Source organism: Nyctereutes procyonoides, unplaced genomic scaffold (assembly GCF_905146905.1).
Source record: "Nyctereutes procyonoides isolate TBG_1078 unplaced genomic scaffold, NYPRO_anot_genome, whole genome shotgun sequence".
Classification (NCBI taxonomy): domain Eukaryota; kingdom Metazoa; phylum Chordata; class Mammalia; order Carnivora; family Canidae; genus Nyctereutes; species Nyctereutes procyonoides.
In genome coordinates this window covers 82736533-82753701 of record NW_026575125.1, presented here as the reverse complement: position 1 = coordinate 82753701, position 17169 = coordinate 82736533, and positions in this window count along the sequence as shown.

Genomic DNA, 17169 nt, shown 5'->3' with positions numbered 1-17169 from the left:
CTTTAAAAAAAATTAAAACATTTCAGCATACTGGGGTACCTGAGTGGCTCAGGTCTTGATCTTGGGGTCCTGGGATTGAGTCCCACATCAGGCTCCCTGCATGGAGCCTGCTTCTCCCTCTGTCTATGTCTCTGCCTCTCTCTCTCTGTGTCTCTCATAAATAAATTTATTTTTAAAAAGAAAACATTGGTCTTTTTAAAGTAAAGCAAACTTTAACAGTGTGACATTGTTTGTATTAGCCGAGTTACAACCAAGATGCAACTAGTATTCTAGTTAGGAGTTCACATTCCAGAGAGCCAGATCTTTTTAATGAGGGGTTATCTACCTGGAAAGTTGCTACTAGAAGTGCTTCCTTTATTTATAGCAACACTATCTATAGCCACACCAGGTGCTTTACTAATTAGCAATTGTGATTTTTGGAGGCTGTTTTTTTATTTTTAAGATTTTATTTATTCATTCATGAGAGACACAGATTGAGAGAGAGAGAGGGAGAGAGACACAGGCAGAGGGAGAAGCAGGCTCCATGCAGGGAGCCCAATGTGGGACTCGATCTGGGGTCTCCAGGATTATACCCTGGGCTGACGGTGGCGCTAAACCGCTAAGCCCTGCTGCTCTGCTCTGGAGGCTGGTTTTTATTGGTGAAATTCGTGGCTTGTTAATTACGGCATTTTTCTTTAAATAAATTTCAATCTTGTAACAAAAAGTATATTTTGTGGCTCATCAATTCAAATGGTTCATACCATTTTTCTCTACATAAATTTCAATATTGTGTGGCTGGTTAATTAGCATATCAAACGATAGAAGTGAGTTTTCACTGTTGAAATTGAGTATATTCAAAATTCCTGGATTGGCTAAAAGATTTTGAATACACACCTCATTCTTATATGAGTAGGATAAAAAAAAAAAAATCCAGTGAGGTCAGTACCTTATCATTAGGAAAACCAGAACTGAAATCTAAATGGGATTCAGTGTCCAGCATTTGGAGAATTTCTCATTGCCAGATGCAGACTATAAGGCTAGCAGAATTCTGCCTCTGGAATGTAATCACATCTTGTGTTTGTGGTAGATTTAGTCATTTGAGAAAACATTTATATGCATATGGATTCCAGAATCACTCCTCTAGTTGTGTCCTAGGATCCCAGAGGTCCAGAGTCTACAGCCTGGAAGCCGCTGTTTCACATCTTTGGAGCTTCATTTTAGAAAGATTAATCTGACCTTGGAATGTGTGATGAATTGAATGGGGGAGAGAATCCTCCAGGTGAAAAGTAGTTTAAAAGCATGTGAGAGGGCAGCCCCAGGGGCCCAGTGGTTTAGCGCCACTTTCGGCCCAGGGCATGGCCTGCTTCTCCCTCTGCCTGTGTCTCTGCCTCTCTTTCTGTGTCTCTCATGGATAAATAAATAAAATGTCAAAAAAAAGTGTGTGAGAACAGAGTGGAGACGTTGGGCTGGAGAGGGCATCCTAGAGAAAGCAGATGCATGCTCAACAACTAAATTAAGATAGGGAGCAAAGGGAGGAGGCAGGATATTTATAACAATCACGTCTTTAGGGTTTATTATGTGCCAGGCATCTTCTAGGTAGTTTGTGTATATTAATGCATTTATTCCTCACAGAAACCTTGCAAGTTAGATGTCTTGCAGATGAACAAACTGAGAGCACAAGTCTAAGTTCAGACTAAGGTCAGAGAGTTGGGATTTAAACCCAGGCAGGCACGCTACAAACTCCTAACTGTTCGACTATACCACTTCAAAGAATTAAATATAACCCCTTGGGTTTGAGCCCCTGTGATTAGGAGAATGCTGCAGCTGCTAATTACAACAGAGAAATCAGCAGAAGTATTTGAGTGAAGGAGAAAAACCATATATATATATATATACATATGTACTGATCGGACATTCTGCTTTCTTTTTCTCTTTCATCGTGTTGTGTGTTATACCTCCAGTATTTTATCCCCAACATTTATCTTATAGCTAAGAGTTTGTATCTTTTGACCACCTCCATCCAAGTCTTCCACCCTCGCTTCTGGTAACCCCAAATCTGACATCTTCTTCTATGAGTTTGGGTTTTTTTCATGAAGGATTTGTCTTTCTCTGCCTTACTTATTTCTTTTTTTTATAAATTTTTATTTATTTATGATAGTCACACACATAGAGAGAGAGAGGCAGAGACATAGGCAGAGGGAGAAGCAGGCTCCATGCACCGGGAGCCCGACGTGGGACTCGATCCTGGGTCTCCAGGATCACGCCCTTGGCCAAAGGCAGGCACTAAACCGCTGCGCCACCCAGGGATCCCTGCCTGACTTATTTCACTTAGCATAATGCCCTCAAGGTCTGTCCATTTTGTCATGAATGGCAGGATTTATTTCTTTTTCTCTGGCTGAATAGTATTCGTGTGTGTGTGTGTGTGTGTGTGTGTGTATACACCACATTTTCTTTATTCAGTTCAAACATTCTAGATAACTAAAAACTCTGGAATTCAAAAGTGCCACAAATAGGTAACTATTATTAATACTATTGACTCATACAAAGCATACATTAAAGGAGTCATTCTACTGTAAGCTAAGTGACAACACTCAGGGAATGCTAGAATGTGGAAGGAAATAAAAATGTTATCCTAAAGTATGCCTCTTTGACATAAGAAATTTTTTTTTAGTGGAATGCGATAAACCCAAGTAGCAGTAAACATTTAACCAAAAAAGAAGCAGTACACACTGTTTTTTCAACTCCCCCTTTTTAGAGTAAAGGCAAGAAGTACATTATCCTTTTACTGGAAACAGATTCCAATGAGCCCAGAGATGGCAGCAGAGAAATCCATATAAACAAACCTTGTTAAACTGACCCTTATCTTCCTAGTTACTTCTTTACTTTACTTTAATTACCCTAGCCCAAACCACTTTGGTCTTCACAAACTCTTCACAAATTTGTTTCTTTGTTTAAAAGCTACCAAGAAAATAAATAAATAAAAGGTATCAAAGCTTCCTGTTCCAGTCACTTCTTAGGGTCGTCATTCTCTTGAGAGGGCTCCCATGTACATGTAAAAATTAATAAAACTTGAATGCTTTTCTGTCAATCTTTCCTTTTCTTCCTGTTAATCTTTTCCTGTCTGTTTTACTTCCAGACTCAGCCAGAGACCCTAAGCCAGTGGAGGAAAACTTTTACCTCCCCTATCATGTCACCACAGAAGCAAGCCACTGAAGCTAAGACACAAAGGAAAAACAGACCCCACTGATTGCCTTTGACATATCTTATCACGATGTGTCTTAATCATGTTGGCTTTTTCTCTAGCTAAACCCCTTACCCCCAAACTAGCGTATGAGTTCCTTGAAGGCAAGACTCTCCTCTCACTCATTTCTGACCTCACAGCATACATTACATCTCATGGTGCTCACTGGTGCTCAGATATTTTTTGAACTGAAAAGTATTTGGATGCAAAGAAAATTATCTAAATTAATACATCAAGGCCTATTTCTCCCAGGCTAAACTTCTGCTACTATTTGAAAGGGTTTAGTTACAATATATTAATTTGATAATGATGGCACTCGAATCAGAGCCCACCCTACCCTACCCTGGTTATTTTCTAACTGTGATGATAAATTAATATGGAAAAGGAGGACTTTAATTCTTACCAGATCAGCACTTTCTCCCTCATAGATAGACATTTAAATAATTAGGTCAACCATAGTCACACAATTTCAGAAAGCAGCATTCATATGGATTAAGTTGGCTAAGTTTTTTGTAAAGTAAATATTTTTGGCTTTCCTGACTATAGGGTTTCTATTGCAACTAGTCAACTCTGGAACTGTAGGGGGGAAAGCAGCCACAGCTGGTATGTAAATGAATGAGCATGGCAGTGTTCCAATAAAATTTTATTTACAAAAAAATGGTTGTAATCTCTATTTGCCCCCCCCCATAGATTTCCAAACCTTGACAGAGAATGCAGTGTAAATGGTACTTCCTGTAGTTATACAATGTGCTAGCTGTGGACACAATTTATATAGACTAAATCAACTCAGGAATTTTTAATTTTTCTAGAAAAGACCTTAGAGACTATCTACTTCCTACCCATTTTACAGATGTAACTCATTTTACAGGTTAAGAGAGGCATGTTTAAAGTAATATAGCTTATCTGTGTCCAAACTAGATAGGAAACCCAGGTATCCTGATTCCTGTCCAATGCTGTTATGTGGGAGAAATCTCTTACCCCAATGTTAAACTTTACAAAATATTAGCATTAATTAAGACAGTATGGTACTGGCAGAAGAATACACATATAAATCAATGGAACAGAATAAAAACCCAGAAATAGCTCAACACAAGAATACCCAATTAAGTTTTGACAAACGAGCAAAATCAGTTCAATGGAGGAAGGATCGCCCAAGCAACTGGACAGCTACAGGCAAAAAGAAAAAGATTTTTCACCTACATTTCACACCATATCCAAAAATCAGGTCAAAATGGATTACAGATTTAAATGTAAAATGTAAAACTTAAAACTTTTAGAAAAAACATGGTAGAAAATCTTTGGGGACCAGCACTAAGCAAAGAGATCTTAGACTTGAAACCAAAAGCATGATCCATAAAGGTATTTAAAAAAATGAATAAATTGGCTCCTTAAAGTCGAAAACTTTGCTCTGTAAAAGACCCTGTTGAGAGGGATAAAAAGATAAACTACAGCATGGTAGAAAATATTTGCAAACCACACATTTGACAAAATAGCTAGTACTTAGAATATACAAAGAACTTTCAGGGTAACCCCGGTGGCGCAGCGGTTTAGCGCCGCCTGTAGCCTAGGGCGTGATCCTGGAGACCCTGGATCGAGTCCCATGTCAGCCTCCCTGCATGGAGTCTGCTTCAACCTCTGCCTGTGTCTCTGCCTCTCTCTCACTCTGTCTGTGTCTTGATGAATAAATAAATAAATAATCTTAAAAAAAAGAACTTTCAAAACTCAACAGTTAAGGGGCATCTGGGTGGCTCAGTCAGTTAAGTGTCTGCCTTCTGATGAGGTCATGAGCCCAGGGTCCTGGAATAGAGTGCCCTCCTCACCCTGTCAAGCTCCCTGCTCAGTTGGGAGTCTGCTTCTCCCTCTCCCTCTGCCCCTCCCACCCTCCCACCACTTGTGCTCTCTCAAATAAATAAATAAAATCTTTAGAAAAAACCTCAACAGTTAAAACATAGACAAAAAATAGGAAGAGACATTTCACTGGAGAAGAGATGTACAGGTGGAAAATAAACTCACGAAAAGATGTTTCACCATCTTTTAGCTACCAGAGAATACAAATTAGAACCACAATGAAATATCACTACACATTTGGCCAAATGAAAAAAAAATATAGTGATCACACCAAATGTTGGTGAGGACGCATAGAAAGTGGATCTCGTATATATTGTCAAAGGTAAGTTAAAATGGTGTAGCCATTTGAGAAAACACTATGACAGTTTCTAACAAAACTAAACATGCAACTTATAACCTAGTAATTACACTCCCGGGCATTTATCCCAGAGAAATGAAGACCTGTTCATACAAAAACCTTTGTGTGAATGCTTATTGCAGCTTTACGTAGGACTACCCCAAACTCACAACAGCCCACATGTCCTTCCAAGGGTGAATAGTTAAACAAACTGTGGTATAGACATACCATGGAGTACTACTCAGCAATCTAGAAAAATAGATTATTGAAGCACACAATTTGAATGAACCCGAAGAAAATTATGATGAGTGGAAAAAAGCTAGTCTCAAAAAAGTTAGATAGTGCATAATTGCACTTACTTAACATTTAAGAAATAGCATCATTATAGAGGTAGAAAACTTATCAGTGGTTGCCAGGTGCTGGGGACGGGGAGGAGGGGGAGTAGTGGGACTCTAAAGGGGTAACATGAGGGAGTCTTGTGGTGATAACACAACTGTGGTGGTGGTTACACAAGGTTGTGTATGTGATCATATTTCACAGAGCTCCCTCACCCCCCACACACACATACCAAATTAGTGCATATATAACTGTTAAAATTTGAATAAGCTCAATGGATTATGCCAAAGTCATTTTTCTGGGGTTTTGATCATATATTATCAAGGTATAAGATGTTGTTAGCATTGAAGGAGGCTAGGGAAAGTGTATGTGGAACTTCCCTAGGCATTTCTTTTGCAAACTCTTATGAATCTGTAATTATTTCAAATAAAAGTGTAGATATTAAAATATGAAATATATTTTATTCAAAATCAAAAGCATATATATACACACATACACACATACACACATATATATGACAGAGAGATGTGTGTGTGAGAGAGATGTAAATGAGTGATGCTATCTTCATTTTCATAGTCATTTATTCCATGTCTTCTATAGCCAAGATTGTGGTTAATGCAAAGTTGAATAAATACATTTTCAAAGACCATCCATTCCATTAAAGAGAGTCTTCTTGAAAGGTTCCAATCAAAATGCCCTTAATCTTTCAAAGGGAAACTTACCAGCCAATAACATAAAGTAATTGATATCTATTAGGTTTCCTTTGAAATAGATTAATTATGAGGACTGCATAATTTATTCATCCCTCCACCGCTCTACTAAATTGTTTTTTGTAGAACTACCATGATGCCCTAATTTGCCTAATGCAAGCCCTAGCTGACCTCTGGGCAACATTTGTCGTTGTTAACCAATTTCTCCTTTTTAAAAGTGTTCTACTTTTCCAGCTTTTGTGACACCACTTTTTTCCTCATTCTTTTCCTATCTCTCAAGACATTTTTAGTTTCCCCCCTCATTTTATGTTTTTCCATAGCTTCAGTAATAAACTCCATGCTAATGGTTCTCACATTTTTTCCAATATCAGTGTTGTCCTTGAATTTCAGAGCCATATTATCAACTACTCATTAATGGTATCCACTTGAATATCCTCCAGAAACCTCCCATTTAACATAATTCTCCCCTCCACTCTTGCATTCTTCTTCCTTACATGTGCCATATATATATATATATATATATATATATATATAGTAGCTGCTCAATAAATATCTGAATTAAAATAGAAATATTCTTCATCATTTTTTGAAAATTTTATTTTTTTAAAGATTTAATTTATTTATTCATGAGAGACACACACAGAGAGGCAGAGACACAGGCAGAGGGAGAAGCAGGCTCCATGCAAGGAGCCTGACGTGGGACTCTATCCCGGGTCTCCAGGATCATGCCCCAGACCGAAGGCAGATGCTCAACTGCTGAGCCACCCAGGCTGCCCGAAAGATTTTATTTTTTAAAGTAATCTCTATACCAATGTGCAGCTCAAACTTACAACTCCAAGATCAAGATACTCTACCTACTCTACCTACTGAGCCAGCCAGGTGCCCCAAGGTAATCTTGATCTTTTGAATGACATATGACTCTAGCATTCATGAAAATTAGAAAACTCAGTGTAATTCTTGGCTTTTCCCCATCACTCTTAAATCTAGTTAATTAAAAAATGCTATGGATTTTATCTTAATGTTTTTTAAACATTCCTTCCCTCTATTCTTAATAGCAACTACATTGGTCAAAGTCATCACCATCTCTTACCTAGATTATTGACATAGGTTCCAAACTGATCCTTTCAGATTCATGTCTACAAATGAATAACTAGAGATATGTGTGAGAGTGAGAGAGATATATGAAAAGCTAACCACGATATGAAATCCTAGTCCCCAACTGTGTAGCTTGAGTGGACAAAAACAACTTGAAAGGGCAATCCCTGGTTGCAGAACCAAAGACTTCATGAGGAATATCAAGCTAAGGAAACTGAGCTTGTAAATGATTCAATGACAGTTCTTGTGCTAAACACTGGCTACCCAAATATCACCACACTGCCTGATGAGACAAAGCTGAACTTGTTTTCTCGGCAGTAAGGGAGAGCACTACCTCAATAGAGACTTTATATCTGTAAGTGGAGAGGGTGAAGTTAGGAGATTCATGAGCTTCTAAAAGTCTGCTGTAAGGTGGGCCTTTCAGTTGGGGAAAGGGCTTGATTATGACTAAGAATCATGATACAATAGTTTTAAGATTTGTGGACCTAGCAGTCCACCATTGGACTTTTAGGTTTGAATATATACAAGTTGAAAACTATAGTTCTTCATGTGCCCAGCTTTGCTACTGCCCTGCATATGACAACCATGGACGTTTTAAACTGACTTATCTCACACATACATTTATTAGTAAACAAGCACAGGAAAGTCTTCCCACCCATGACAATAAGCTTGGGAAAGTCACATTCCATCTTTTTGAGCACTTTATCAAGCATGGATGAAAGTTTCAATCCAAAGTAAATGTTCTCACAGTAGGTTTAGCTAATCTATTTGGGTCACAAAACAAAATCCTTTTTTATTAGCACGTGTGTGTGTGTGTGTGTGTGTGTGTGTGTGTGTGAGAGAGAGAGAGAGAGAGAGAGTATGTAAAGGAAAGGAGTTCCAGATGTAAGTTGTGAAAGACAAAATGCACCCGACAATGATAGAGGTTATTTAATTCAGTCTATGGCAATAGGGAGAATATTCATTCATGAGGAACATCTCAAAGGAAGGGAATGAGGCCTGAAGTTTTACAGAGGCAGATGGACAAGGGAGTTACCCATGAGGCATGTGAATCACAAGAAAGGATGTAGATGGGTCCCACCTGAGAATATATGAGAACAGAGTGGTCCTTTGATGTTAACTGAAATATAAAGTAATTTATTAACTGCTGCTAAAGACAGAGTTCAGAACATACGACCACAAAATATGGTGCCTTTGCATATTGAATATTTTAAGCTGAAAGAATTTGAGAAATGGCAGGTCAGGAAGGACTCTCTGACCTTTCCCTGAAGCAAGTCCTAGGACTGTCATGTGAAAGGTTTGCCATATACCCAAAGGAAAAGTGAGATCCTTATCTCTGAAGATGGAGAGAATCTGACCAAATAGGCCTTGCTAAATTTCCCCTAGCTTACTATCTTCAGCTCTGTGAAAATTAATAAGAGGAAACCTAATTTAAAATGTAGTCTGGAGGCTAGAAGGTGGAGCCCTCATGACCTACTCAGACCTGTCAATTACAGACCCCAACAGGAAGAGATGTACCTCCCATTCCCACAGGAGGAAGTCTATACTTCACTACCCCAGGAGGAGGAAGAGATTTTCTCCTTGCCCAGCAACAATGCATTCAATTAGAGATTGCCACAACTCAGCCAGTGAAAAGCCACTAAACTTTGAACTCCCGGTTTTTCTGACAGGCTTTTTGTATATAACAGCTGCTCTCAACTCTCCCCTTTACTCTATAAAAGTCCTTCTTTGCTTTTTAATTCAGACTTGCCCATGGTTTTGCCATAGCTTGCTTGTCCTGTATTGTAATTCTCTCCTAGTCCTGAATAAACCCATTTGGCTGATAAAACAACTGACAGTTTTATTTTTTTAATTACATTACATTTTTTAAAAAAGATTTTATATTTTTATTTATGGGGGTGGGGTAGAAGGAGCAGGAGAGAGAGAATCTCCAGCAAATTCCCTGCTGAGAGAGGAGCCCAACGTGGGCCTTGATCTCATAACACTGAGATCATGATCTGAGCCAAAATCAAGAGTTGGACACTTTGCCAACTGTGCCACCCAGGTGCCCTTTAATTTTATATTATTTTATTTAAAAAATATTTATTTATTTATTCATGAGAGACACAGACTGAGAGAGAGAGAGAGAGAGAGAGAGAGAGAGAGAGAGAGAGAGGCAGAGACACAGGCAGAGGGAAAAGCAGGCTCCTTGAAGGGAGCTTGATGCGGAACTCGATCCCGGATCCTGGGATCACACCCTGAGCCGAAGGCAGGTGCCCAACTGCTGAGCCACCAAGGTGTCCCAACTCTAAAATTTATTTTTAAGTAATCTCTACATCTAACATGGGGCTTGAACTTACAACCCTGAGATCAAGAGTCACATACTCCACTATCTGAGACAGCCATGCACCCCTGACAGATGTAATTTTAAAGTCAATCCTTTTGTCCTATCATATTTTTCCATTCTTCATCAAGCCTAGTATAAAAACACCCAGGTTTAAGTGTTTTTGTTGGGGGAGGGCATCTTCATTTCCTTATGAAGTCTCTCATGTTTTCTAAAACAAATAAATGTGTATGCTCTTCTCTTATTAATCTGTCTTTTGCTACAGAGACCCAGCCATGAACCTGGAACGGTTGAAGGAATTTTTTTCCCTACACTGCTTTCCAGGAGCACAGTGTTCAAGTAAATTTCAGCATTGTCATAGGTACTCCTTAGGTGTCAGGTTGCTGGGTTCACATGGTATTTATATCCCTTTTTATGCAAGGGTAGACCTTCCTGTGGAATAATTCTAGTTTGTACATATTTTTTTGAACATCAGTGATCAGAACCAGTTGTTTTGAGAAGATTATCTTGTTTTATTTTTAATATTTTATTTATTTATTTGAGAGAGAGAGCATAAGCAGAGGGGAGGGGCAGAGGGAAAGGGAAAAGCAGGGAGTCCAATGCAGGGTTTAATCTCAGGACCCTGGGATCATGACCTGAGCCAAAGACAGATGCTTAACTGATGGGGCCAATCAGGAGTCCCCAGAAGAGTATTTTAGATAGAACAACCAGGAGAGATCTCTTTGAGGAAGTCATTTTGGAACCGAGACCTGAATTCATTAAGTGAACAACCCATGCAAAGTTGAAAAATATTTCAGGTAGAAGGTACAGAAAGTGCCAAAAAATTGAGGTAAAGATGAGCATGTGGACATAGATGAGACCACTCAAATGAGAACAAGCAAAGGACTGTTTATTCAAAGATTGCTATAGCAAGGGAGATAGCCACCATTACTTGTGTTTGACAGAGACTCAAAGACAGGTAAGGAGCAGGAAAGATTTATCATGGGAAAAAGGGCTAGCTTCAGGTATACTCTGATTGGAGACTATTGGCATGGGGGAGTTAGATGAGGATATTTGGCTTCCTCTTATTGGTCCTTAGTTGGATGCCAGGATAAAGTTAGGGAAGCTGTCAGTTATCAAGTCCTGGCTATGTTGGGCTGATTGTTACAGAGTATGGCTTTGCTTCCTGGACTAGTTGCTAGAGCCAGTATTATAACTTCTTACGATTCTGACTTACAGAAAGTAAGTTGGTTTCTTGGGATGGTCTTTGCAGATTGTGGGTCAGATTTTTATTTTTAAAAAATTATTTATTATTGAAGTATAATTGACATACAATATTGTATTTATTTCAGGTATACAACATATTGATCCAACAATTCTATACATTACTTGATGCTCATCATGATGGATATAGTCACCATCTGTAACCATAAAACATTATTACAATATTACTGACTGTATTTGCTATACTGTACTTTTCTTCTCTGTGACTTATTTATTTTATAAATAAAAGTTTGTACCTTTTAATCCCTCTTATCTATTTCATCTTGCCCCACTTGCCCTCTGGCAACCATCAGTTTGTTCACTGTACTTGAAAGTCTATTTTGGGGCACCTGGGTGGTTCAGTGGGTTAAGCATCCAATTCTTGGTTTTGACTTAGGTCATGATCTCAGGGTTGTGAGTTTGAGCCCTGCTCAGCACAGAGTCTGCATGAAGATTGTCTCCCTCTGCCCCTCCCCTCAACTCTCTCTCTTAATAAACAAACAAACAAACAAACAAATCTTTTTAAAAAAGTCTATTTTAAAAATTTTGTTCATTTGTGGAGTTTTTTTTAGATTCCACATATAAATTAATTACATGGCATTTGTCTTTCTTTGACTGACTTATTTCAGTTTAGTATAATATCCTCTGAGTCCATCCATATTATCACAAATACAAGATCTCCTTTTCTTATGGTTAATATTCCTGTGTGTGTGTGTGTGTGTGTGAGACTTCCTTATCCATTCATCTATTGATGGACACAGGTTGCATCTGTATCTTTTCTATTGTAAATAATGCTGCAATAAATGTAGGGGTGCTTTTTGAATTAGTGTCTTTATTTTCTTTCAGCAAATATCCAGGAGTGGAATTATTGGATAGTATGGTGTTTCCATTTTTAATTTTTTGAGGAAACTATATTGTTTTCCACAGTGGTTATACCAATTTACATTTTTACCAACAGTGCACAAGAGTTCCCTTTTCTCCAAAGCCTCACCAACACTTGTTATTTCTCGTCTTTTTGATACTAGCCATTCTGACCGGCATGATGTAGTATCTCATTGTGGTTTTGACTTGCATTTCCCTATGATTAGTGATGCTGAGTACCTTTTTATGTGTCTGTTGACCATCTGTATGTCTTCTCAGAAAAATGTGTATTCAGGATCTCTGCCCATTTTTAAATCAGATTATTTGTGGTTTTAGTATTGAGTTGTATGTATTTTGGATATAGCCCCTTCTCAGGTATATGATTTGCAAATACCTTCTCCCATTCACTAGACTGCCTTTCTGTTTTGTTGATGGTTTCCTTTGCTGTGAAAAAACTTTTTATTTTAGTCTGCTCCCACCAGTTTATGTTTGCTTTTGTTTCCCTTGCCTTGGGAGATATATCCATAAATATGCTGCTAAGGTTGATGTCTAAGAGGTCACTGCCCATATTTTCTTTTAGGAGTTTTATGAGTTTAGGTCTCCCATTTAGGTCTTTAATCCAACTGGAGTTTATTTTTTTTTATATGTTGTAAGAAAGCGGTCCACTTTCTTTGTTTTACATGTGGTTGTCCAGTTTTTCCAACATCATTTATTGAAGAGACTATCTTTTCCCCATCATATATTCTTGCCTCATTTGGAATAGATTAATTGACCATATAGGTGTGGGTTTATTTCTGGGGTCTTTATCCTACTTTGTTGATCTATGTGTCTATTTTCATGCCAGTACCACAGTATTTTAATTACTATAGCTTTGTAGTATATCTTGAAATCTGGGATTGTGATACCTCCAGCTTTGTTCTGCTTTCTGAAGATTGCTTTGTCTGTTTGAGGTCTCTTGTGCTTCCAAACAAGTTGTTAATAAAGCCAATTAGACCTTTAAATGTACTTAGTTAACTTTGTTTTTAACAAAACAAACCTTGTTGAACTAACTTGTAACTTCCTAGTTAGTTTTCCACCCAAATACCCTAGTCTAAGCTTCTTTGCCTTGTTACGTTTTTGTAATTTACTACTCTTTGTCCATCTCACTATATAAGTGTTCAACTGAAACCATTTCTTTAGCTCCTCATTTTTCTTGTGAGGACTCCCACCTACATTAAAAAAAATTAAAACTTGTATGCTTTTCTCCTGTTAATCTGTCTCATGTCAGTTTAATTCATAGTCCCAGCTGGAGACCCTATGTGGATGGAGAAGAAATTTTTCCTCCCCTGTGGATGATAGTGGCCTAAATCAGATAATAGCTATGGAAGTGGTGAGAAGTCGTGAATTCTGTACATGTTTGGAAGGTAGAACCATTGGGATTCATCGGTTAGGTTGAATGCAGGGTGAGAGAGATTGATCAAGAACATCTCCTTGGCTCATTCCTTTAGATGGCTGACTTCAGCTCAGGTCATGATCTCGGGGTCCTGAGATAGAGGCCTGCATCAGGCTCCCTGCTCAGCGGAGAGTCTGCTTGTCCCTGTCTGTCTGCCCTTTCCCCTATTCATGCTCTCTCAAATAAACAAATAAAATCTTTAAAAAATAATAAAAAAAAGAACATCTCCAATGTTTTTTGACTTGAGCAAATGATGACGCCATTTGCATCAAGATGAAGATTAATGAAGAAAAAGTCTGTGAATGCCTTAGGCTCCTTCATGAAATCTTGTCTACCCATGCAGATGACATATGCTACTTGAGGGTAAGGATGGTGCTTAGTCAAGTTTTCCTTCCACTGTGCTTACTAAAGGATTATATATTCAGGACAAACTTAAGGGGATATTTCTAACGGATTCTGCTAAATAAATTGAAAAAAAAAAAAAAGACAGTTTTTGATGCTAGGTCACCAGGCAGTTTCTGATTGAGGTGCTTCTCTTCTATTCTTCCCCGCCTGCCCCTCCCCCCAATCCTGCTACTTGAATATAAGAAATGCAGAACAGTTAGCAAATCTACATTTTCCTTCAGGGGATAAATTGACCTGTTTATTGATGTCATTCTAGGCAAATTGGCTAGATGCTATCACCTGATCTCAAAGAATGCAAGTATTTACATTCAGTTGAATCTATAGTTAAAAAAAATACATTGCAGGGCAGCCCAGGTGGCTCAGCGGTTTAGCACCGCCTTCGGCCTAGGGCCTGATCCTGGAGTCCCACATCAGGCTCACTGCATGGAGCCTGTTTCTCCCTCTGCCTGTGTCTCTACCTCTCTCTCTCTCTCTCTCTCTCTCTCTCTCTCTCTCTCTGTGTGTGTGTGTGTCTCATGAATAAATTTTTAAAAAATCTTAAAAAAAATACATTGCACATTTTGCTCCTGGAGGAAAGGACAGAAATTAATAACCACCAGAGAATTATTGCTGAATTGTAGATTAGATACAAATCTGTTGGTTGTGGTCACATCCTAAACTATTTGTTAAGTACCTGAATAGGAAATATCTGCTATAATTTAAGTCTAGAGTTTATTGCTTCCTGTGAATTTGCAAATGCAACCTAGGGACCTTTTCTCCCCTTATTCTATCATGATCCTCCTGTTAACTACAATGTTATATAGAGATACAAGGGAACAGTAATGCTCTGGTAGTGTTGGGATTTACATATGAAAAGCAAGTGATGCATATTCAATTGTCCCTGATTCCAAATCTCATCATCACATTAGTCACTGCTGTGTAACTACCTTGTTCAGATTGATCATATACATGAATCCAATATAAATGAGCACAGCTGTCATGGAAAAATTTCTTTCCATTACATTCTGAAGAAACACTCATCAGTATATTTAAACTTTGCTTTTTAAACATTTTCTATGGTTCTTTCCCTAATTATCACATGTATTTGAATGGAAGCAAGTTTTCCTTTGTTATGTCCATTGTCATTTCTTCTATCTTCAAATTTGTGCTACAAGACTGCATTTATGACATCACCAATATTTCCATCCCAACCTACTATGATCACAATAGCAAACATACCATTTGATAAATGATCAAGCAAAATTAAAAACCCTGATGTAAAATAAATAGAGGGGCACCTGGCTGGCTCAGTCAGTTGGGCATCCAACTCTTGATTTTGGCTCAGGTCATGATCTTAGGGTCCTGGGATAGAGCCCTATATCACCTCCTTGAGGCATAGACTCACTGGGAAGTCAGCTTGAGATTTTCTCTCCCTCTGTCCCTCCTCCCACCCATGTGTGCATGCATACTCTCAATCAATCAATCAATCTTTAAAAAAAGAAATTGAGGTATTCACACCCAAATTCCTACTAGCAAATGAAAAAGATTGTAAAGTGGTCCAAAGACATATGCTAGAAGGAAGCACTTGCTTTATTCCAAAATTATTATAATTATCCCTATTTTCCTCAAGTAAAGTAAAATCTCACTAATTTAGAATCTACCAAATCAGAAATTCTCAGAATTTTACGTGTGAAGAATAGTGAGGAACAGATTTGGTAAGTAAGTTAATACATAAAGAACAATGTTACTATCATATTTAGGCGGTGGAGGTGAACAACTTGTTTACTAAAAGTTACCTCCCAATTGTTAAACTAGCATACACTCTCAGTAATGACAACTAAAATGTTTGCAGTACATGTAGGTCTTCCATGTCTTTCAGGATCCAGTTGAGGGTAACCAGGATGAATCGCATCTAGTAGGAGCAGAGTAGGTGAGCCAGGTTATGGAATCAGATCTGTTCCCTGAGCAAATTCAGCTAGAGGCACCAGAGGAAATGTAGTATGAGAGTCAACATATGTTATTTAGCCATGTAGTTAGCCATCCAGTGTTACTGAACATCTACTAAGTTCCAGGTTCTGTATCAGTCACTGAAGATGTCAAGATGAATGTCTTTCATCAAGGAGCTCACCTTTTTGCAAATGAATACATCACAATGCAATGATTAAATGCAAGAATATAAGCAATTATATCCACCAAGTTACACAGAGGTGATAGTAATTAACTATGTTCTTGGGGGGAGAATCAAGAAAAGTATAAGACCTTGATATTAGGGATAAATAAAGCTACTTTTTAAAAGATTTTATTTATTTATTCATGACACACACACACACACACAGAGAGAGAGAGAGAGAGAGAGAGAGAGAGAAGGCAGAGACAGAGGCAGAGGGAGAAGCAGGTTCCATACAGGGAGCCTGATGTGGGACAAGATCCTGGGACTCCAGGATCATGCACTGGGCTGAAGGCAGACACTTAACTGCTGAGGCACCCAGGCATCCCTAAATCAAGCTATTTTGATGCATGAATGGCAGTACATTAAAGGTACAGAGGTGGAAGGGGCTTTACAGGTAGAGGGAGCAGAATGTGATCTGGAAGGTATCATGAAAGAGAAAGTAGTGGCTTGTTTTTCATTCTTTTACTGTTGTCTTTTGAAGAGCCAAAGTTTTTAATTTAGATGAAATCCAATTTATCATTCTCTTCTGTTTCGGATTCTGCTTTTACTATTGAATCTAAGAAATCTTTACCTAATCCAAGATCACAAAGATTCTGTCCTATAGTTAATTCTGTTCAGAATTATTTTGGCTCTTCTAGGTCTTTTGCATTTCCATATTGTTGGGGCCCAGAACAGGCTACCCCTAAATACACCACCATGGCATACTGATTACTTTGAATTGAAGCTACTCAGGAAGGAGGCAGTGCAAAGACACTCAGACCCTCCTCTGTCTCCCTGAAAGTAGGAAACAAATCACCATATCAAAAATTCCCTCAGAGGTGCCTGGGTGGCTCACTTGGTTATTCAGCTTAGGTCATGATCCCAGTGTCCTGGGATCCAGCTCTACATCCCTGCTCAGCAAGGAGCCTGCTTCTCCCTCTCCCTCTGCCCCCAACTCATGCTCATTCTGTCTCTCTAGTGCTCTATATCTCTCAAATAAATAAATAAAATCTTTTTAAAAAGAAAAATAACCTCCCCATTTCAAGAAGGAAGAAGGCGGGTGCCTAGGTGGCTCAGGGTGTGGTCCTGGAGTACCTGGATCGAGTCCCACATCTGGCTCCTTGCATGGAGCCTGCTTCTCCTCCCTCTGCCTGTGTCTCTGCCTCTCTCTGTGTGTCTCTCATGAATAAATAAATAAGAACTTTAAAAAAAAAGAAGGAAGAAGGCATCCT